This window comes from Opisthocomus hoazin, chromosome 5 (genome assembly GCF_030867145.1).
Source record: "Opisthocomus hoazin isolate bOpiHoa1 chromosome 5, bOpiHoa1.hap1, whole genome shotgun sequence".
NCBI classification, from domain to species: Eukaryota; Metazoa; Chordata; class Aves; order Opisthocomiformes; family Opisthocomidae; genus Opisthocomus; species Opisthocomus hoazin.
The window spans coordinates 74,916,549-74,941,050 of record NC_134418.1 but is presented as its reverse complement, the minus strand read 5'-3'; the positions used below and the strand labels follow the sequence as shown (position 1 = coordinate 74,941,050).

General features: G+C 43.7%; 1 protein-coding gene across 1 annotated transcript in view; it reads right to left on the bottom strand.

Annotated features, from left to right (window-relative positions):
- The window catches only part of WDR17 (WD repeat domain 17), a 65,661-nt gene extending 65,429 nt beyond the window's left edge, over nt 1-232 (bottom strand). The window contains exon 1 of the mRNA XM_075421769.1: nt 154-232. The gene's annotated coding sequence lies outside the window, so the exon portion shown is untranslated. The remainder of the gene's footprint in view (nt 1-153) is intronic.
- Between the last annotated feature and the right edge of the window lie 24,270 nt (nt 233-24,502).

Sequence of the window (24,502 nt, the reverse complement as noted above, 5' to 3'; positions counted from 1 at the left end):
CACGCACCGGCCTCAACCGCCCGAGCCCACCCGCCACACGGCGGAGCGAGAAACACCGCGCCGCGCCGCGCCGCGCACCGCCCGTCCGTCCGTTCCCACCCCGGCCGGGTGCCGAGGTCGGGGCCCGCTCCCGGGGCGGCCGCCAGCCCTCACCTGCCCGCGCCCGCCGCCGCCGCGCAGGGGAAAACCAACCCCGTCTCCCGGGCAACCCGGCGGGCCCGCCCCCGCCGCGCGCTCATTGGAGGGAGAGGCCGGCGGGCGGGCAGGCGGAAACGAGGGCCGCGTTGCTTAGCAACGGGGCGAGGGGCGCGGGTTGCTCCGCGGCCCCCTAAGGAGCCGCGGCCCGGGGAGGGGCCGGCGGCAGCTGGCGGCTCAGCCGTTAACGGCCGCGTCACCGTGACCTGAGAGACGCTGAGGGGGCGAACCCCGACCCCGGCGCCGCTCCTTCGTGCGGGTGTCGGCCGGGTTGGGAGCGGGGAGGTGTTCCCGAGCTAGCCAGCCGTCTTCCCCGTTACCGTGAGGGGACCGGACACTCGTGCCGGGAGGGAAGGGCGCAGCTTACGCGCCCCGAGGGTCTCTGGCCCCGCGCCCCCGGACGACGCCGTCGTACGCTGAGCGCTTTAAGGTCAATGTTGAGCCGTGCGGCCGTAGCTGCGCCGCGCTGGTAGAGCCCGTGGCTCCATGCTCAGCGACGGGAAAGGGCCGCGGGCTCTGCGTTCCACACCAGTCCCCTCGAGTCCCAGTCCCAAAACGCGTTCTGCCGGATCCAGCTCCACCAGCCTGGAGGCAGGTACATCGTGTGGGCTTTTAATCCACAGGCATTTGTTGGATGATACCCCTAAATGTAAGATTTTCCACTTACTAGAGTGACTGTAATGAAACTAAAGTAGATCCTTGCTGTTTTGAGAAGACAGGAAAGGCTAAGATAAAGAGGCTCCTAAATAACACTACTTGGACAAACTTGACTTGCTGTTTTGGAGGGGATAGGAAATCTCGAAGATAGAGAGACTCCTAAATAATGTTACTTGGACAGCTCAGCCTTGGGAGGGCCAATGCACCAAGCTACAGAGATAAAGAGGCACCAAGAGGGCAACAAGACCGGAGCAAACCAACCTGGAAGGACACGGTATACGTGATCTTAGAACTGAGTCTGCACAGAAGCAAAGGACAACAAGCAAACACTGTGATGAGGAGTATAAGCCTTCATCTTGAGACCCCCAAAGACTACCCGAGGACTCTAACAGGCATGCGTGAAAGACATTAACATATGCTAATTAGTCCCTGGAAAAGTAATGAATAAGCATTTCTCAGAAATATAATGAATATGTATATTATGATTGCATTTAACCTGAAATGACAGGGTGTTTGGTGCACACGTTTGGAGGAGAGATCTCCCGTGTGCCCGGTGCCGTAATAAAGAATACCTGCTTAATAGTCGTCTGACTATTGAGTCTTCAATTCCAGCTTTTCACGGCATCATGGACAACATCTGCTTGTTCTCGTCTTCTTCCCTCCTCCAGGTGTTTGTGCAGCTGGATGGTGACTTGCAGCACGGAACTTACTTGTTTGCTGAACAACTCTTTCTCCTTGAATTGTTTTTCAGACAGAACAATTTCCTGATTCAACTCACTACATCACCATCACTGTGTTTGTCTCAATGCAAATGCAAACAGTGGGAGGCAGCCCATGAATTGTGGAACTGCAACTCCAAAGACAGCTCTTGATTTCTTTCCTTAAAGCTAACTCCACCCTCTGTAGCTGATATCTATGCATGCTCAAATGAAAAAAAAAAGAAGTCGTCTTACTCTGTTCTCTGGACAAAAAAAAAAAACTATTTCCTGAGGAGATATGTCCTGCAATGTGATTCCTGACCTTGCCAATAGATTCTTCTTTAGCAGAAGGAACTGAAAAGAGGGGGATAGGGTATCACTTTACGTATGATTTACTGTGGGGGAAGCATACAGCTCCAACATACACCACCTGCCAGCGAAAATTTTTGCTGAATTTGCTTCCTTCCTTAGAAGCCTATGCTAAGTTTTAACCTATATGATCTTCTTGAAGGGCATAACCATCATACTTGGTCACACCAGAAGTCCCCAGCACTATATTCCATATCCAAGAATAGTCAGTACAAGATGTAGGAGCAGAGAGAGTAAGGAATGAAGCCATACAGCCTTTCCCTCTTTACGTTATGCCTTCTGACAATCATGAATTAGGCACTTGGTCATACAAAAGGTCCCACAAGTACTGTATTCCATCTCCAACAAAAGCTTCTAGGGGATGTAGGTGCAAAGAATGTAAGGGAAAAAAAAGTACTCTCTTCCTCTTGATATTATATCTTTTGGCAATTATACACTATGAGATTCTTGTACTAAATGTTGCATTCAGATAATGTATATGTACTCCCGGCATTTATCTATCCCCCTAAACTTTTGATCCCCAAAAACATCCCACCACACTGAATTCTATTTTTGAAGTCCTGCAGAAAAGCATCTGCTTTCGTTACTTTTAAAACATCTATCTGGTAATCCATGTGCTCCCTTTTTAATGACAGGTAGCAAAAAATAATTTTCTATTTCTGTGTGTCATTCATGCTTTCATAGCTGTTTTCAGCTGTTCTTTTCGCAGTTTGAAGAGATCTAGCCTATTTTGTCTCTTAGATAATACCTAATCTATAAATTCAAATGACCATCCTTGTTGCCTTTATCTTTTGTAGTTCTACTTCATTCTTTTAAGATAGGGTGACTGGAACCGCTTAAAGATTATTCCTGGAAAAGAGATGGTCTGTGGGTCATAGGACAGGTTCATGGGATCATAAGATAGTACAAGAGGATGATTCAGATTAGAAGGGGCCTTCTGAGACAATCTGCCTGTTCAAAGCAGGGTGAGCTATGAGGTCAGACCAGGTTGCTCGCAGCTTTATCTTGGTGGTCCTCTACTGAAATTACTCTATCTTATTGATGCCTTTCTTGTGTTGGGGGCCCAAAACTGGATGCAGTGTTACACATGTGGTCTAAGAAGCGCTGAGTAGAGGAAAAAAAGTTAAATGTGTATAACAGGAAAATGTTTTAATTTTCTTTCACGTTAAGGATAGAAACCTTTTATTTAAGTAGGACTACTCCCATTTGAGTGCATGAAGTTGTAATTTTCTCTGGATTCTGAGATTATATTTAGCACCGCAATCTCTGTTATGTTGTGTTTCATTTTAGTTATTCAGAAAAGTAATACAATTTTTACTAACTACTAGGAATCTTGATTAATCTATGCATGCATAACAACTCCTTTATGCAAAGTGTCTAGCTCTATCACACTACTAAGAACAAATCCTACTTCTAACTTCTCTGTGACTTTCAGCTCAAGAAATCTGCCATGGTGAAATGTCCATTATACACAGTCTTATCTAGAGCTTCAGTTATAGTTACTAGTGCCTTAGGTTCTTACAGAATTGTTTCTTGTTCTTTCTCATTCGCTGAAAGCTAAACTGAAGATCATAGAGGTAGTGTTTTCTCTTTCTTACCAGAGCTCTGTATTTTCTCCTGCGCTCATGTTATTAAAGCAGGATACCTTTATCCCCACTATGAATAATACAATAAAACAAGTAGAAATAGAACTTTAAATTGGGTCAAAAATGGAGTTTCAATCTCTATCACATGTAGAATCAATGAGTACTTAGAATTTTGGTAATTTTCATTTTATTCCTGTGATGTGACTGACCTCTGGTGGGAGGCAGCAAATATTATTTTAATTTCTTACTAAGACTGTTTTTTTCCACTAGTGATCCTGCAGTACTATTAGCCTGCTGCTTGGCAGGGATCATATGCTTTTCTACCTCGTTTTAACTGTCAGATTGCATCTAGCAAAGAATTTTGTGTAGGACTCAGGCTGCTGATTATTTTTCTTCATTCTTGCTGAGAAGTGCTTACTGAAAGGTGTCAAAAAAAGAAAATACTTGAAAGAAGTTTCATTCATTATACTTAGTTCATGCGGTTGTTTTATTAGATGGATACAGTCTCTGTTGTGGCTAAAATCAATAGCTTTTAATAAGCAATTTTAAGTGGAAGAACTGCCACCTTGGCAGTGCTGTTGATGTCTGTTGGTACAGCATTAGGATTGCCAAGAATTTATTTTGAGAAATGGAATATCTATCACAGAGTCCATATTTGCAAATGAAATCAGACCAAATCAGAAAGTCCCACTTGCCCTTGGTGACCTGTATGGGGTAGATTTTGAACACAGAGGTTCTGCAGGACCTGAGGCAGTGCAAGGTGACAGACTCTTTTTTAGCAACCTGGGATGCTGACTGCACTGAACTGGCTGGCAGATGGGCTCTAGTTACAAGATCTAGCATTGGGGGGAGATTCACGTTGAGACTGGGCTACTTTGAATCGCTGGACCAGTAGGTACATAACTGCCATTACCATTAGCCTCTCACAGGAGTCCCACAAGATCTTTCACAGTCTCTCACAGAGCAGCTTGGTTTACTAAAGACTAGGTGTCTAGAGTAAATGGTTTTCTGGGATCTGTTGTCTGTATTGATTAGATCATTATTGACTATAACAGGAATTTCAGACACTTAAATTTAAGCCACCTGAATACCTCCCCAGATATTTACTAGCAACAGATGCTTAGCCTAGGTAGTGCCAGCCTCCTGCAGTGATCCTGACCATAAGACCATCGCATATCACAGAGATACTGGCCCACGTAACGTTGAACCTGAGAAGGCGCAGGCTGGTGCTGTGCTGTGCTGCACGTGTCCCGTGGCCGTGGGACAGACTCAGGCAGCTCCTTCTGAAACAGGAGCCTGCGGGCTGCTCCCACTTGAAGCTACTGAAGGTGAAGGGCTCTGGAGCAGAGGCTCGCGCCGAGGGACCCTTTCTCCGGTGGCAAAACCGCAGCGGCGAGGCAGCAAAAAACGCTGAGAGAGAGAGAGAAGACCCCAGCCCCTCCCCCCCCCCGAGCAGCAGCTCTGACTCAGCGGGGGCGGAGTCCAGTGTGACAGCGGCCAAACCCCCTCACGGATAAGAGCAGCCCCCAGGGAGCGTGAGCGACCAGGAGCGCGGGCGAACAGAGCCGGCAAACAGAGCCGGCAAACAGAGCCGGCAAACAGAGCCGGCAAACAGAGCCGGCAAACAGAGCCGGCGCAGCAGCCCGGGAGCGGCGCAGCAGTTTGCGCGGCAGTTCGAGCGAGCGGGGAAGGCGACTGGCAGGGTGCAGCCGCCCCTCCTAGCAACTCAAGTAGTGGGCATCGCTCTTCCAGGAGATATTCTAGCCATGGTTACCACCCGTGGGAAAGCTGTTGCTCGAAGGAGTGTGGGGACCCAGACGGAGGCCCCATGCAAGAACGCGGGTGTCCCGGTCTCTGGCTGCAGGGAGTGCCTGAGCCTGGCGCTCGTACTGGCGGACAGCAGAGACAACGGCTGTGTTCGGTGCGAGCAGGTGAATGACCTGCTCAGCCTGGTGGCAGAGCTGAAGGAGGAAGTGGAGAGGTTGAGGAGCATCCGGGAGTGTGAGAGGGAGATCGACTGGTGGAGCCGCACCCTGCCCTCCCTGAGGCAGAGGCAGCAGGAGGCGGCTCCACAGAAAGCAGAGAACCCCCTACCCTCTTGCCACCGAGCAGAAAGAGGGGGCCTAAGAGATGGGGGGGAATGGAAACAGGTCCCTGCTCGGGGTGGCAAGCGAATCTCCCCCCAGCCTCCCTCACCTGCCCAGTTGCCCTTAAGCAACAGGTATGGGGCTCTGGAATGTGAGGGACTGGCCACAGAGGATGTGGGTGAAGGTGAGGCTCCATCCAGGGGGTTGCCTAGGATGGGTCAGACAGCCCCATGTATTACAACTGCCTCAACTAAGAAAAAAAGGAGGGTCATTGTCATAGGTGATTCCCTTCTGAGGGGAGCAGAGGGCCCGATCTGCCGACCGGACCCATCCCACAGGGAAGTCTGCTGCCTCCCTGGGGCCCGGGTTAGGGATGTTGCGAAGAAACTCCCTGGTCTGGTGCGGCCTACTGATTACTACCCCCTCTTGGTAATGGAGGTTGGCGGGGACGAGATCGCAGAAAGAAGTCCCAAGGCCATCAAAAGGGACTTCAGGGCACTGGGGCGACTGGTTGAGGGATCAGGGGCGCAGGTGGTGTTTTCCTCCATCCCATCAGTGGCAGGGAACAGCACTGAAAGGGGCAGGAAAACTCACCTGGTTAACAGGTGGCTCAGAGACTGGTGCCATCGGTCAAATTTTGGCTTCTTTGATCACGGGGAGGTGTACACAGCACCGGGCCTGCTGGCGACAGGTGGAACTCAGCTGTCTCAAAGGGGAAACAGAATTCTTGGCCACGAGCTGGTGGGGCTCATTGAGAGGGCTTTAAACTAGGTTCGAAGGGGGAAGGGGATATTGCCTAGCTCACTAGGGATGAGCATAGGCTTGGCGTGCCAAGGCCAGGGGTGAGATTCACAGCCTAGCTCAAGTGTGTTTACAACAATGCATGTAGCATGGGCAATAAACAGGAGGCGCTGGAAGCCATTATACAGCAGGACGGCTACGACTTGGTCGCTATCACAGAAACGTGGTGGGACAACTCGCATGACTGGCATGCTGTCATGGATGGCTACAGACTCTTCAGGAAAGACAGGCCAACAAGGAGAGGTGGTGGAGTTGCTCTATATGTGAGGGAGCAAGTAGAATGCATTGAGCTTGGCCTGGGGGCAAATGAGGAACAAGTTGAAAGCTTGTGGGTTAGAATTAAGGGACAGGCTCATAAGGGTGACATTACGGTGGGTGTGCACTACAGGCCACCTGACCAGGAGGAGGAGGTTGATGAGGCCTTCTACAGGCAGCTGCAAGCAGCCTCACAATCACAGGCCCTGGTTCTCATGGGGGACTTCAACCACCCTGACATCAGCTGGGAAGACCATACAGCTAGGCAGGTGCAATCCAGGAGGTTCCTACAGAGCATCGATGATCACTTTCTGATGCAAGTGGTGGAGGAACCAACAAGGAAAGGCGCTCTGCTGGACCTTGTGTTAACAAACAAGGAAGGACTGGTGGAGGATGTGAAGGTCGGAGGTAGACTCGGCTGCAGTGACCATGAAATGGTCGAGTTCAGGATCCTGCGTGGAGGAAGCAGGGCGATAAGCAGGATCAAAACCTTGGACCTTAGGAGGGCTGACTTTGGCCTCTTCAAGGAGCTACTGGGAGGAATCCCGTGGGCCAGGGCTCTCGAAGGCAGGGGGGTCCATGAGTGCTGGTCGCTCTTTAAACGACACTTCTTCCATGCACAGGAGCAATGCATGCCCCTGAGAAAGAAATCGAGCAAAGGAGGCAGGAGACCTGCATGGTTAAATAAAGAGCTTCTAGTGGAGATCAGGTGGAAGAGAAAGGTCCATGGAATGTGGAAAGAGGGGCAGGCCACTTGGGAAGAGTACAGAAACGTGGTGAGAGCATGCAGGGATGCGACAAGGAAGGCCAAAGCCCACCTGGAATTGAAGCTGGCAAGGGATGTCAAAAACAACAAGAAGGGCTTCTTCAACTACATCAGCAGCAAAAGGAAGGCTAGGGACAATGTGGGGCCGCTGCTGAATGAGGCGCGTGTCCTGGTGACGGAGGATGCGGAGAAGGCAGAGCTACTAAATGCCTTCTTTGCTTCAGTCTTCAGTGCCAAGACAGGCCCTCAGGAATCCCAGGCCCCGGAGGTAACAGAAGAAGCCTACAAAGAGGATGACTTTCCCTTGGTCGAGGAGGACTGTGTGAGGGATCGCTTAAGCGATCTGGAAGTCCACAAATCCATGGGCCCCCATGGAATGCACCCACGAGTGCTGAGGGAGCTGGCGGATGTCATTGCTGAGCCACTCTCCATCATCTTTGAGAGGTCCTGGAGGACAGGAGAGGTGCCCGAGGACTGGAGAAAGGCCAATGTCACTCCAATTTTCAAAAAGGGCAGGAAGGAGTACCCAGGGCACTACAGGCCGGTCAGCCTCACCTCCATCCCAGGAAAGGTGATGGAGCAGCTTACCCTGGAGGCCATCATCAAGCAAGTGGAAGAAAAGAAGGTTATCAGGAGTAGTCAGCAAGGATTCACCAAGGGGAAATCATGCCTGACCAATCTGATACCTTTCTACGATGACATGACTGGCTGGGTAGACGAAGTGAGAGCTGTGGATGTTGTCTACCTTGACTTCAGCAAGGCCTTCGACACAGTCTCCCATGATATCCTCCTAGGGAAGCTGAGGAAGTGTGGGCTGGATGAGTGGTCGGTGAAGTGGATTGAGAACTGGCTTAAATGGCAGAACTCCGAGGGTTGTCATCAGCAGCGCTGAGTCTAGTTGGAGGCTGGTAACAAGTGGTGTCCCCCAGGGGTCAGTACTTGGCCCAGTCTTGTTTAACTTCCTCATCAATGACCTGGATGAAGAGTTAGAATGTACCCTCAGCAAGTTTGCTGATGACACCAAACTGGGAGGTGTGGTAGACACACCGGAAGGCTGTGCTGCCATTCAGCGTGACCTGGACAGGCTGGAAAGTTGGGCAGAGAGGAACATGATGAGGTTCAACAAAGGCAAATGCAGGGTCCTGCACCTGGGGAGGAACAACCCCATGCATCATTACAGGCTTGGGGTAGACCTGCTGGAGAGCAGCTCTGCGGAGAGGGACCTGGGTGTCCTGGTGGACGAGAGGTTAACCATGAGCCAGCAGTGTGCCCTGGCTGCCAAGAAAGCCAATGGAATCCTGTGGTGCATTAGGAGGAGTGTGGCCAGCAGGACGAGGGAGGTTCTCCTTCCCCTCTACACTGCCCTGGTGAGGCCTCATCTGGAGTGCTGTGTCCAGTTCTGGGCTCCCCAGTTCAAGAAAGATGAAGAGCTACTGGAGAGAGTCCAGCAGAGGGCTACGAGGATGATGAGGGGACTGGAACATCTCCCCTACAAGGAGAGGTTGAGGGAACTGGGCTTGTTCAGCCTGAAGAAGAGAAGACTGCGAGGGGACCTAATAAATGCTTAGAAATATCTGAAGGGTGGGCGTCAGGAGGATGGGGCCAAGCTCTTTTCAGTGATGCCCAGTGACAGGACAAGGGGCAATGGGCACAAACTGAGGCACAGGAAGTTCCGTCTGAACATGAGGAAGAACTTCTTCCCTCTGAGGGTGACGGAGCACTGGAACAGGCTGCCCAGGGAGGTTGTGGAGTCTCCTTCTCTGGAAATATTCAAGACCTGCCTGGACAAGGTCCTGTGCAGCCTGCTGTAGGTGACCCTGCTTCAGCAGGAGGGTTCGACTAGATGACCCACAGAGGTCCCTTCCAACCCCTACTATTCTGTGGTTCTGTGTGATTCTGTGGTACTGGTGATTGCCCCACCTGCCTGGACTTGCCTTTTTTCTAAAAGTACAAGAAGTTCTCTATGAATACTCTACCTATTTAACAGTAGAAAAGATGAATAGAGTTGTTTTCTTGCAAGAAAATCCTATAGTAACCCAAATGACCAACATGTGGTAACCCTTTCTACAGACAGGCTCTGCGCAGTGTGCTGCTTGCTGATCAGAGGCCCATTTGACACTGCACAGCTTAGGGGTCCCAGCACCTAAAGGGAGGTAAGATTATCTGTACTATTCTCTCTTTCTTTGTAGTGTTACCTCTAATAAATAGTATTTTAAATGGTACAGAGTCAGTGCCTTTTTAACTGGGATCATAATGGACCAGCATCTTCTGAGGCAAAACACCTGCTTTTCTGATTTTTTTTTTCTTTTTTTTTCAGAAATACTTGTGGGATTTCTATCCTCCTGTGAAAAATAACTTCAGGGGTATATCGATGCTAGTTAAAACAAATATTTTAGAATCAAAAAAGTGTTGAGGCTGATTTTGTTCCCTTCTCCAGGCATTGTACAGCTCCAGCTGGCTTGTCAGAATTCCTTCGAGGTGGAAAAAGCAAAGAGCTGGCAAATATAATTATGTCTTCATCCTTTTATTATAATTAGAATAGATAAATTTTATAGACCAGAATAGAAGTTCTCTGAGAGCATTAAACTCTTACACATCTGTATAGGAATAAGCTCTTAAACACAGTACGTACAAGTCGCTTTGTTAAAGGCAGTACATACTAACGTCATGATACGTGCTCAGGTCATACAGCAGTAACTCATGTCCATGTATGGGTCTCTGCAACCAAGGCCTACAATTAAACTGTCGAGATTCTGCTTGAAATCGCTATCCCCTGTTGCAATGTCTTCTGCAGTGGCCCGCTACAGCATCTTGCATAATTAAATCTCAAATGCAGAAACCTAAGGTGATAAACCCAAGAACTAACATTTCTAGCTGTCCTGGATGGTACGAAACATATACCAATGAACATATTGATTTAAAAGTACATTGTATTCTCCCCCTTGCTTGCTTCCTTCCTCTCCTCCATAGCCTTCTTCAGAGAGATAAGGAGAAAGAGAGAGAGAGATATGGGTATTAACTGTACTATCATTCAATCCCACTAACAAAACCTCTTATTTCACAGGTAGCAATCATATCTTCTCTCAAATATTTTATTTCATACACTTCTGATTAAACTTGAAGCAGTTATTCTCATCTTACATTTAGCATTAAATTAAATCCCGTGGAATAGGTTTCTTTCTTTTTTTCTGAATATCTTGGTACTAATTTGAACTAATAGATAAAGTTATCATAAAAACAATTGTATTGAGTCAGAAGCTCTGTGTTATGAGTTGCTTATGGTTTATAACAACTAGGCACTCAATTTTTTTAGTTTTAGATAATTACAGAAACCAGGAGTAATTTCAGGTCTTTAATGGTAGACAACTTTTATACTCATAACTCTTTGCTGGTAGGAAGGAAGAAGATTATAGTGCCAGCTCTACTACAACTGTTTTATGTTAGTTTAAATTTGTCCTTACTCATGCTGCAAGCTCTTAACACTTACAATGAATTTTGGTAACCCCAACTGGGATCTCAAGAAAACGAGGCTTGAGAAACTGTGGGAGAGGATGAGATGCCTCAGGCCGGGATGAGGTGTGGTGACGCTCCGTGAGGTGAAGCGAGTCCCAGCAGTGCTGTAAATGCCCAGAAGGTAGAGAGAAATCATGGTGGGTGAACCACTGGGGGACCAACTCCTCCACGCGCCTCCAAGGGCAGAGCCTCTTTCGTGATGGGAAATGTTCGAATGCAGTGCCCTGTCTGGTGCCGATGGGCGTGCGGGCCATGGAACTCCCTGGGTCGTGCAGCGGGATGGGGGTGGGCGGTGGGGCTGCGTGGTGTGGGCAGGGGCCACGCAGTCGTGCTGCATGAGCCGCTACAGAGTGTGTGGCACGTGTAGGGGCAGACCTCGCCACTCCGGGAGAAGGAGACTGGGAATTTGCTGCAGTCAAGGTTTTGCATTCATGCTGGAACTTCATTTTTGAGATAGCCTTGTTCACAGTGCATTAGATCATAGAGCTACCATCTGATCTCTTCCCTTGTGGATCTGTGAAATTATCTCTTTACTGCTCTTACCGTGTCTTCTATGGACATCTGTCCTCCCCTCCTGTTCTGCCTGCTTCTTCTTTCCTTCAGTCCCTCGTCTATCTCTTTTATCCTCAAGTAGCCTTTCAGGGACCAGGTGCATAGCTATTTATTTTCTTCTAGCCCTCTTCCTTTACTGTGCTTTTCCCGTGTTTAAATGTACCTTATTGTAGCCCCTCATTGGTAGGAGTTCTCTTACTTGCTTTTCTTCCACCTTTCTTCTTCTATCATTATCTCTTGATTACCAGTTAAAAGCTGACAGCTTTTAAGTAAGGGATCGTAACTTAGTCAATACTTAGTAACATGATGTCAGGCTGTGACAGTTCTGTTGAAGAATTAAGAAAGTTGGAGTTCACACGGTCTTCTTGTCTGTAGTAAGATGTTACGAGTATTAATCCTTTACAAGCAGAGAATGGAAGATTAAAGAAAAATTCCACTTACTTGACATTTTTTTCCATCTTCTTCCCTGCCCCCAGCCCCCCCTCAGTGCCACTCAAATCCTTCAGATTTTATTGAATAAAATAGGATATCATATTTCTTGTCAGGTGCTTTCATGCAGGTATAATTTCTTCATGCTTGCTTACTCATATCTGGAGGCTAAATCAGTGGTTTTCAGGAAAGTAACACAGTGGATGTAACTGGAATGGGACCAAGTTCCAGAATTGAGATCTTCTTGTTTTCAAATTTGAAAACAATGGCATCTACATAAAATACAGAGTATTGTAACTATTTTAATAGAAGCACTGCACTTCAAAAATCCGCCATTTAGAGAACTTTGTAGTAGTAAGATCTGGGGTAATGAATCCTGCCTTTCATCATATCAAGCAAAAGTTTTGTCATTGATTTCAGTGGGGACAAGATTTTGCTTGGACATGCTTGAAACAGAGAGATAAGGTCAGTTTTGAAGACACTGTCACTATTCAGAATTTACTGGAACATCAGACATGCTATTAGGAAAGTACAGCAGAACTACTGTGGTAGATAAATGCATTGTACCATTTCGACTTAAAAGATGTTGGAAACAACTGTCCATTTTTGAGCTCTAATTAATGAACTCCATTTCTGAGAACTGCTGCAGTGGCTCAGATTTATAATAACCTAGATAAATACATCTCATGGTATCATGATTTTGATCTCATGTAATTTTTTACATCTTAAGCAGTGCAGAGGAAAGAAAAGGCAAAATTTGTTCAGAACTTGTTTGACACAAGCTAGTTACTGTATATGTGTGTTTAATTTCTTATCTTCTGAATAGTTTCAGTTGTGTATAAGCATATCCTGGGCTGGTGTATGGTAAACCTAGAGGAATTGCTAACAGGTTGATTCTGAACTTTCTATAGCTATATTAATTTCCTTTATATAGTCATCTTGAGTTCTTGGGTTTTTTAGGTGCAGTGCTAAACTACTCAAGAGTGTGATTCTATATTACTTAAGTAAAAAGCAAGATGGAAATACATGATGACAGTTCAGACTGACACATTAATCATCAATGTTAAAGACCAACTTTTAACTTCCCGCTAGCTCATATAAAATCTGAAAGCTTCAAAAGCATAGGAAGCCTAGCTTCCTTCTTTTATGTAAAACTTTGCAAGAGAAGAAAGAACATGTCTGCATCTAGACTTCTGTGGTTTTGCATTGAAATGTTGCTTTCATCTGAGATATTTTATTTAAATATGGAAACAAAAATCTATCAATCATAGAACTTTTGTATCCTGTCTCTCCCTAATCATATCTACAACCTCAGTCTTATCCATTCATTGGTACAAGTGAAAATGGCAGTTTATCTGTTACTGGGGATAGACTGAAAGTTTTAAAAACACTAAAAAATTTTAAATTAGCTGGCATTAGATCTTAATTAGTTCATGGATTTAATATTATACCAAGAATGTGAATTTCTTTCAGTTGGCATGTGATTCTTCATTCATGAAGCATGAGTTTTCATTTTACTCCTTTTGAGCTGCTTATTTCTATTGCACTTTGTAACCAGCATCTATATGTACTTCATTTTTGAGTAATCATTTCTAATACTTTTAACTTCAAGTAAAATTACTTTGCCAGCAAGAATGACCAAATTAGAAAATACAAAATAAACTGAATTTATCTTAATGACTTGGAAAACTGAATCTCATACAAATGTTAATGTTTCAAATTATACAGCTAGATTCAAAACTGGGGGGGGCTGGAGGGAAGGAATTCCACTGGTTTGCTATTAAGCTGCTGTCTTAATTGGAATAGGGAGAAATAATCTTTGTTCCTTTTGTGCCTGGGAAAGCTGCAGATGTGATTGTCCTAACTATAGGCCTGTGGATATTCATCCTGGTCTAATCCCTTTTGGAAATGAATGGAAGCAAAACAGTTGAATACTTTGAGAATATGCGCACAATTATTAAGTGTCACGTGGTCACTTAACAGTGAGTTTTAGAGTTAATACACATTATCTTTGAGAAGTACATTGTTTCATAATTTATTACAATTGCCAATATGCTAATTTATAATAATAAACTACACTAGAAATTCTGCTAGCATCAGATGCTGCTACATACCAGTGTTTCAGAGCCAGCAGTTGATAATGTATAGCTATGGTAGTTAAAAACTCTTTGATAGGATTAAGAATTTTTCTGGGGGCCAGAAAGCTGTTCAGTTTGTTTCGTTCTTGGGCTTTCATGTTGTCTACTGTCAGTGAGGTTAATGCAAGAAGTGATTGTGGGCAGTGTGAATTCTCATCAGGTGCCCTCCTACTAGATGCCCCACTGTATACAATGTAAGTTTTTAATCATCTTCTGCACTGACAAAAATAAGCATCTGTTTTTGCTGAAATGCATGGAATTGAAGATCTCTGACAGGAAAATAGCCCCTTAAAATAAACCAGTTTCCTACGGAAACACTGTCTTGTTTTTCCACTAGTGGAATTTGTATTGTAAAATCGTGATAGCTTACTTGGAATGTTTAAAAAATAACACCTACATATTGCTGCCATTTAGTAAAAGAAAAATTTTTAAAAATACTAATTTTGCGCTGGCTAGTGTCACGCATTTTGGGGGGAGCTGATCCGTTTCCGGACCAGTGATTCTAGTCAATAATTTCATCTGCTGGTGAATGCTAAATCTTTATATTATTTACCACCTTAAATATGTTAGTGCAACAGTGGAAATTTGCTTTTACAAGCAATTAGAAAACCTATGTGTTTCAGATGAAGGATGACAGTAGTTTTCTTTAGCAAATAGTATATAGATGCGAATTTGCCTGGTATGCTCTAAACAGATTGCTACTCCTTACAGTTTGCAGTCTGATAGCTCCAAAGAAGCGTTTCATATTCTGTGGCTGGGTCTTCCTCAGATTATTCAAGCATTTAAAAAATTATGGTGATCTGCCTACATTCTGGATTTTATCAGCAAGAAAATGTATTTGTGTAAATACAAGAGAAGAGTCTGAAAGGCAACAACAGGATTTCTTTTTTAATCAATTGTTGATGTTTCCTAAAATATAATGCAACACTGAAAAAGGGTCAAAACCATGTTTTTTTGTCTGCTACACTTGTTAAATAATGACATATATGTGCTTGACTTGCCTAAATGAGTAATGTACTCTTCAACAAAATGACTTATTTTGCCTTTCATAATGTTGTACTTTTCCTAATGCAGTGTCAGTGGACACTCCATTACTTTCAACAGAAGCCAAATCTAGTCCTTACTCTGTACCAGATGATTTATCAGCTCTGAGATCATTATAATGTCCCCTTTGCTGCATAACTGCAGCTTAAGAGGCAAGTTAGGGCAGCAGGCTAGTTTTCCTGTTGAAGTAATTAAGGATATTTTTTGATTCCTTGCTCCTTTTTTTATGTCTTTCTCTCTTTCACTCTTTCTTGCCCCCTTTTCTTTCCTTTCTTACTCTGTGGTATTTTTACCTGTAGCTCTGGAAAAAGATAAGCCAGGTGAGTTTTCCGCTCTGTCTGCAAACCTCACAGCGTTCAGAACACTCGCCTCTAGCTTTGGCCTTGCTGCTGAGAGACCCCATCTCCTGACCTTACCAGCTCCGCTTGCTGAGGCTGATGGCTTCGTTCACCGCTGCTGAGGAAGGCAGCAAGTAGCGGGGCTGGCTTCGTGGGCGGAGATGTGCTTTTCCGGGAGTGTTTGACTGGGGAATCTCAAACATTAGTGGGAAAGGTACCGACTTTGACTTGGTGTTTGCAGAGGCATCAGTGCACCAGTGAGACTTGTGGGCTGGTCTTGGAGTTTTTGTTTGTTTGCTTGCTGCTTTTTTTAATAATAAACTGCTCATGTTGCCTTTCTAGTGACCTCTCCCCTTTGACACTGCCGAGTAAGGCAAGTTGATGGTTGCCCAATGGGGAGTGCTTCTCTAAAGCTTTCTTTACAATCTTGTAGCGTTCCGTAGCGTAAAAACGAGTACTAACAAAATTTATCAGAGCAGCTATTTCAAAGCCATACAAAAAAAGAGCAGGGTGAAAACCTGTTGGAAGTTCGTAGGTAGGAGCTGCTCCTGTGCACAGCCGAGGTCACAGCCGTCGCTGCGAACAGGGGAACTCGGCGAATACGGCTACCTGGGGTCGTGGGTCTGTGTGTCCACGGGTTCGAGACCCCGCCACGCACTGAGCGACCTCCGGGCGCTGCCTGTGGAGCCCTGCCCTGAGGCGCCGCTGACTTCGGCACCCGCAGAGCCCCGAGGAAGCGGGAATAGCCGGCTTTTGCGACAAGAGCGACGGGGCTCTTCGGAGCCACTCACCCCTCGTGCAGACGCCGGTATCTCCTCTGCAACAGCTTCCTACGTCTGTGCAGCGTCCGTGGGGACAGGCCCCGGGCCGCCAGCCCGCGGTCCGGCCCGGCAGGGGGCGGGGCGGGGCGGTAGGGGGCGGGGCTGGGCTGGGGTCTCGCCTGCGAGCCCTTAGCCGTGAGTCCGCGCCTGTTTTTAGCCGTAGCTTCTCTTCGCTGAGGAGTCGTGAAGAGCAGAGCACCATTTTTCACTAGCGAGCATTTTAAGACAGTGGAACAGAATGAAAGTGAGAACATGATCTGGAATAACGTTGTCTTTTAGCACCCTGCTTTCACTGAATCAGAGAATGCTTTGGGTTGGGAGGGAGTTTTAGAGGCCACCTAGCCCGACCCCCTGCAGTGAGCAGGGACATCTTCAGCTAGATCAGGTTGCTCAGACCCCCATCCAGCCTGACCCTGAAAGTTTGCAGGGACGGGGCATCGACCACCTCTCTGGACAACCCATGCCAGTGTTTCACCACCCTCACTGGAAAAAATTTCTTCCTTATATCCAGTCTAAATCTATCCTAGTTTACAATCATTACCCCTTGTCCTGTCGCTACAGGCCTTGCCAAAAAGATTGTTGGCGTCTTTCCTGTTGGCCCCCTTTATGCAATGAAAGGCTGCAATAAGATCTCTTACAAAAAGCAGTGACTCCGTCATCTGTTTTTAAAGTGAGTGGAAATCCCTTTTCTTTGAGGAGGAGAGAGAAGCCAAGTTCATCATGTTTTTCTCCCAGCAGGACATGCTGATTGTGGGTGCATCTGTCTGCCTACAGCGGGAGAACTGGAGGGTAAGAGAAGGTCTGATAGAGAGCACGTCATGGGGGAGGACACAGAGTTCGATGCAGTTCCTGATCTTAAACAGGAATTTCCTGAAGTCAAAATTGTCAATCCTCATTCAAGTCACTGTCCTATCATAAAACTAGCCACTTTTTTCTGCTTAATTAGAGTCGATTTCATTCACAGGGTGCAGTTTGTACTGAAGCCAATGCGTATCAAGCTGGTGGTAGGTAAGTAAGGGCAACGTTAAGCAAGGACCAGGAAGGCACTGTGTTGGCTGACCTTGTTTTGTGGAACTGCACCCTGGAAAAAACAATCTCTCACTCAGCACCTCTGGAATGAAAAGAAATTTTCAAGCCTTTTAAAGCAGCCATTCTGACAGGTCTTAATTGATTGCAACAGGCGGAGTTAAAATTCAAGGGTCTTTTGTTAAAACACTAACAGAATAGCCTTTCTCAAAAACTGGGGAAACTAACTCCAATCATCTGGGCACTATATGCATAATCTATCTCTGCTTAGAGGTAGAGAACCAAATAATAATTTTTGGGGGTGGTGAGAGGGAGAAGGGAGAAGGTTCGGGAGAGGAGAGCAAAAAGAGCTTATCACATCACTTTCACTGCTTATCACTTTCACCCTTTTTCCAGTTTGGCTCAAATACAAGTTTCTAAGGCTCTACCACTTGACACAGTTTAGATTTATAGGTAGGGATCCTCAAAAGATTTGTGGACATCTTGAAGGATGTGTTCTATCCGTTGCCTGTTTTTACGAGTTGTTCTGTATTAGCTTCTTCATTTCAGTGCAGGGAAAAAGATAGGGAGGGATTGATGTAGCATCTGTGCCATGGAAGGGAGACTCCCTATATAGTTTTCTTCCCTTTTCAAAAGCTTTTGCTGGTCTTTATCCAGAACTCGTTTTACCAGGTCTACAAACTGAAGCATTGTGCTAAGGTGTCTGCTGACCTGCAGTACAGCTTGATTATCCAAATACTCAAAATACTGTGAAATTATCCCTCAGTAGACTTTATCAAAGTCCTTATTATGTCCTTCTGTTCACCTTCCCTCATTTACCAGCAAGTCTTTTCAAGCACCTCAGATTCTCAGTCTCAGTCCCTCTGAAAATCTCAAGGAAGGACTGCTTTTTTCCCCTGGTCTTTGGATCAGCACACTTATATACAGATAGACACTTAGGAATCCTTTGTGGTATCATGCTTGGCATAAAAAGGTGGCGAAATATATGAGGGAAATGGACAAAGTTTTTATTCTAGGGATTTTCAGCTGTGGTACAGCATGAAGTTGTGATGCAGATTGTGATCTGGTAATCAATGTGGGTGAAAATACAAAGTTTTGATAAATGAGTGAGAATAGCTTATAATGTTACAACCTCATTTTCCAATCAAGGTATTGCTGATTTCAGTTTATTTTGGAAATGCTGTGTTGTAAGATGTAGATTATAAACTGCATTCAGGGATCTTACCGAGGAATAGCTCATATACCTGCAGAAGGAAACAGTGAAAAATTTCTGTCCCTGTCAGTCAGAGCCCTCAAACTCCACTCTGCTAAAGAACATAATGTATAAAAGTACATAATATAATGGCTCCTCCTGTTCTGAAATCCTTTCTTTGTAATGAAGGAAAAGCAAATGTGTTACTGATGTCATATCTGGCCTTTTTCTAGTTTCAAGGGCAATCTCCTTGAATTGTGTTCTCTGCTTCTCAAACTAAAATATTATGAACTGATTTCTTTCAAGTGCATCTGTTTGTGCCACTGCCAGCCAGCATGCACTGAAAGTTGCAGAATGTCAGTGTGTACTCTGTATTTATTTTATAGAAACAGACTAAAAATGGAAAAATTATTTGTGCAGTGCTTTTAACTTGAACATAGTTCTGTTCATTTGTCCATGTTTCTATTATCAATCATCATGGTCTGCATATAGGATGATAATCCTGTGTGGGAGCACTGGTTTATAAATTGCCACCTATATAATACTACTTTTCCTTTATTTAGTAATTTGCTTGCTCATAGAGCTGTTCTTAGTAAAAGCAGAACCATGGTAAGTAACCACTTACTGGTGACAGTGGCTATTGTGGCCCAGAACTGGCTGCAGACAAATAGTAATGACTGATAGTAGGTGCTGGTGCGATCACACCAACTCACCTGGATTATTGCCAAGATAAATATTTATTTAATCCTCGTAGGTGATTGTTTCTGTCTTTCCAAGCATTTAAAGCAGTCCAGCAGTTGCTTCACATGTTGTTGAGGTGGGTAGGCAGTAGCTCAACAAAATTGCAGTAATCCATTTTCTGTTAAAGAAAATAAAATATATTGTTAGTGGAGAGTAGGAGGGAGCATGTTGGACAAGGCTAGTTCCAAAGTATTGCTTGTGAATATGCAATGTTTTGGTGATCTTTGAAAAGAGAAATGCTCTCAAATGTGCCAAAAACCCCCCTTTTTGTGATATCCTCCTGAGTAATTTTAACTTTTGGTGAGAATCCTGTTTTTAATAGTGAAACCTGTCAGGGTATTGTCAGATGTGCTTTGATACTGTATGGAAGCTAGTGCAATCATTGAAGATATTAGAGTGGGGAAAGAGAGGATAATAATAACAGAAATGAATGAAGGAGTTGATACTGCTGTAGGGAAAAATGATGGTGAATATTTTGCTAATGACTTGTGTGTTTAGGACTTCTCACTTTTATTAACAGAACAGGTAGAATTTCACAGGTGTCCTAGCTAGACATGATTTCTTTATCCTGGATACTAATTCATCTTCCTGAAGCTTTTTTGTTCCCCTTACTCTCCAAAACCACTTAAATTCATTGGCAACATCCCTGTACTCTGATAGGTAAAATTTTTCAACTGACCTCTAGAACTATAATCATTCTAGTAGCATAGTAAAGACATTAACTGGAGATTTTTCCTCACCTTTCAGTGCAGAAGCTGTATAGGTTGTGAGAAATGGACATGGCTAATCAGCATGTTTTTCTAGATATGGACTTTTACATTCTCTTCTCTTTCAGTTGCAAAAATACAGTTGCAAAACCAAACCCAGTTTTATGTTTGTAACCTTTTTTTTTCAAAGTTGCAAATAAATTATTACCTACTTCTACTGATGAAGGTGTGACTTCAAATTGAGAAAATAATGTTAACTCTAGTCACTGTGCAGGTCACAGATTTTGAAGATTAATATAATGACAGATTTTCTTACTCAAGCGATGCTGGCATGATGAATGTTGATGAGGTCCACTGCTGAACTCACTGGTTCTACTAGATTTACTTCCTTCAGAGATACAGAGCTGTTAGCTGCTATGAAGTAGGGCAGATACAATAGTAGGAAACACTTTTTGAAGCAAAACCCACAGGCAGAATTAACGGGGGGGGGGGATGTCTGTGTCCTTCAAAGTGATGCTCTGTATATTTTGTTTTATGAATATTTGCACTGGTGATGGCAGGCAGCAGAAGGAGTAGCCCAGGAAAGCGCTTGACTGAGAACGATGAAATTGAACTTTTTGGACGAAGTGCTTTCTTGAAAGGAGACTTGGAAGTGTAAGAATTTATCTGCTTGCTTTTGTAGTGATTATTTTGGCAGTCAGGAAAAAAAATATTAGTTTGTTCTATATAATTTTTTCATTTCAAAACATCATCCCAGTCAACAACAAAATCTTTCTAACAATGTTGATGTCAGATCTTTCATACCGAAAACCTGTTTAAGTCTGTCTGAAGGTACCAATATTAAACGTCACGTCTAAAATGTTTATTCATCATTTTCCACAGCCCAGAGAATGGTGTATATTTGGACCAGGTCCCCTGCCACAGTCTTCTTCTGAGAAAAATGTGTTTTCTGAACAGGTCTCTTATCTTAATGGCCAAATAATGTACCAAATATTGGCACAGAGTGGCATAAATTGTCCTTTTGCAAAGGCAGGTACAGTATGTGAATCTGTAATATAGCTAATATACCTAATGTTTTTCCATTTTAAGATTTGAAAATCTTAAAGTGCGCTCTTTTGGCCTCTGGTCACTAGCCTCCCAGACCTCTGTGCCTACTGGGAGTGTTTTGGGGAGAGAAATGCTACATGTGTTAGAGGAAGATTGAGTCAGATTCCACACCAGCAAACAGAGACTGCTGGATGTGCATCCAATGTTGCAGTTATTGTGAGGGGGCTATTCCCCATCTGTTTTGAAAACATATGGTGAGTATGAGAGGTCTGCAGTGACTGGAGAAAGGTAAATAGCATGCCCATTTCCAAGAGGGAAAACAAGGATATCCAGGCAACTGTACACAGGACAGTCTCTTCTCAGTTCCTGGGAAGATTGTGGAATAAATCTTCCTGGAAGCCATAGCCAGGCACAGGAAGGTAAATAAGGTGGCTGAGAACACCCAGTGTGCCTTTACTAAGGACAAATCATGTCTGACTAACCTGATTACATTCTGTAATGAGACAGCTGGCTCTGCGGACAAGGGGAGAACAGGTAAACAATGACATTTGCCTTGAGTTAATCAAGTATTTTGACATGGTTTCTTGCAGTGTTATAGACTGGTGGCCACAAGGTGGGTGGGAAAGCAGCTGCACGGTATGTCTCAAAGAGCAGCAGTGAACAGCTTGGAGACTAATTAGTGGCTGATTACAAGTGATGATCTTTAGAGGCTGATACTGGTGCAAATATTGCTTTACATTTTCATCATTGACCTAGATGATGGGATGGAAGGTGCCCTTATGTTCGTGAATGACATTGAAATGGGTGGAGGAGGGAGGTAGCCTATACGCTGGGCTTTACACAGGGCTAGTATTCAAAGGGAACTCAACTAGCTGTAGGAGTGGACCAGAAGGTAGCTGGTGAAATTTGGTAAGAACAGACATAAAGTCCTGCAGCTGGACTGCCGTAACCCCATGCAACAGCGTAAGCTGGTGAGTGACTGGCCACAAAACAGCTCTTTAGTAAAGGAACTGAGGGTGAATGAGAATTTAAAGAAGAGTCACCACTGTGTGATGAAAGCTATCTGTGTGCTTGGTGGCCACATTATGTGTAGCCAGCATAGCAAGCGAAGTGATTCTTCCCCCTCATTCAGCACTTGAGATTACATCAGATGAGTACCGCGTGGAGATATGTCCATCCTCCCCACCCATAAGGAGATTGATAAACTGGAATATATTCAGCAGATGGCTATCAGAATGGTTAAGGGGATGGAGCACAGTGGAGACTTTACACTCTTGAAACCATAGAGTTCTCATTTTATGAACTTATGAACAGATAAATGTATACAATTATTTAATACAAAATAGGTCATTAAAAACTATGTGCTTTTAACACCTTAGATTGTGTGGGCTGAGAAGTTCTGATGTGAAAACAAAATCTGATACCTTTGCTAGGAACCAGTTTGGAATGAATGCTGTTCTTTCCAAATGTACAAAGGTTAAGAAAAATCAAGTAATGTCTACCCTTAATATTCCAATTTGCATTATGAAAAAGATTAAAAATACACAGATTAAAGGAGTTTTATGATTGGTTTATTCAGTATTCTCCTTTTACACTTATTCTAGTCTGCTTTGGTTTCCATAGCTACTAGTTTAATCATGATGCAGAGAGGTATTTCTAATTACAGTATATGCCAGCATAAAATTAATTCTTTGAGTATCTTAAGTAACAAACAGCTTGCAGCTTGTTCTCTGGCATTTTATTGCCACAAATCCTGAAGTAGCACATTAGCACATCATATTTAATATGTTCCATTTTATTAAAAAGAAAATAAGTCTTTGAATGTATACCTGCTTAGGTCTGTGTCAAGGGAGACACGTCACAGAAGACATGTGTTGTATCCAAGGTTGATGGATTCATTTCAAATTCTATAGCACTTGTAAATGATCACTGGCTATTATAGAAAAGAGTTGTCATAATGAACATCCAATGCAATCCAGTTTTGCTCTTTAGTTTTTATCAATGTGAAGTTTCTATGATGTCTTTAAATTCTCCTTGGGCAAAAATATGTTTTCTCTTACAAAATAAAGCGAATGAATTAGATATATCTCCTGTCCTGAAGAGTGTGCAATATGCAGAACTCAGGTTCTACAAATGAGTGCAGGTGAAGCAGACATACAGTTCAGTGAGAAGTTACTCAAGTGCAGTGATTGCAGGATAGGTCAGGAATGAAAAAAGGCTGGATATTCCAATAAGTGCTAAACAAGAACTGTTGAGAAGTCAGTGGCAGCTAATGACCAGTGCTGTCAAAAACTATGCCAAGACTTGTTGATAATATTTTTTTAAATGAAACAGGCATTTTTCTTATTATTTTATTAGTGTACAATCTTCTCTTATATAAAAAAATATTTATATGTTATTTCCTTATTCAAGTGTCTTCCACCTCCGAAGCCCTGGCCATGCAAACACATTATCTTCTAAAAATGTTCCTGCAATGTGAAGTAGAATGAATACAATCAGAACTTTCTGCATTGTGATTGTAGTCTGACAATAATAGCATGCTCAATTAAAATGTCTTCTCCATCTTTTTAAGTGTTAATCATCTGTGTTGTCAGGAAGCCAAAATAGTTTTTTCTTAAATGTTTAGGATAAAGGTAGAGATTTGCAGATTTGCAGTGATTTGAACTGGAGTTAAAATTTAAGGTTTTCTGAAATACAGAATTTTGAAATATACATAAGCAAAACTATTTTATGACTTGCTATACAGGTCATCCATTTATGAAACCTGGAGTTAGGTGTGAAATACAGACTTCCTTTTTGTTATGTAGTGAGTGTTCTGGCAGTTTAATAGTTTTTATATTGATTCATTGACTCACCTAAACAGTGAAGTAGTATACATTAAGAAATATGATGCATACAAAGAGCTAATTTAAGGAATTCTAGAATTATTGAGATTGTTATTATTCAACCTGGTGTGAAGGTGGCTTATTGAATGCACTTAACTGATGCACTTTTTTTACTCTTGATTCTGCCTTGAGACTGATGTAGATGTTTTGAATTTCTTCTAATTAGCAGAAAAGAATAGATCTCTATTGGGAGTGAATTTCTGCTTCCTATGTGAAAAACTTACATCAGTAGAACTTATTTAAAACCTGAACTACTACACAACAAATGCTTTTGGTATTATTCTTCCCTTTGACTACAGTAAAAATCTTTCTATGAGCAAAGGATATGAATTGGGATCTGAATACATTTGTAAATAAGATCTAGAATTTTAAACTTTAAAAAATTATATACTGACTTTGCTTGATTTACAGGTATTGACTATGTTAAATGAGTATGGAAAGCTTTTGATCATTTGAGTAGCTTTTAAAACATGTTTCCCTTGAACAGTACTTGGACCATGGAATAGACAGAAGATCCAGTGTCTCTCCCTTTTGCTTCTTCCGTAAACAACCTTGCTATATTGCATGGTGAACTCTCTGTCTGTTTCTATAATGTATATTATATGCTTGCAGCTCTAAAAAAACTTTGCCAAACTTTATTAAACTTACCTAAAAC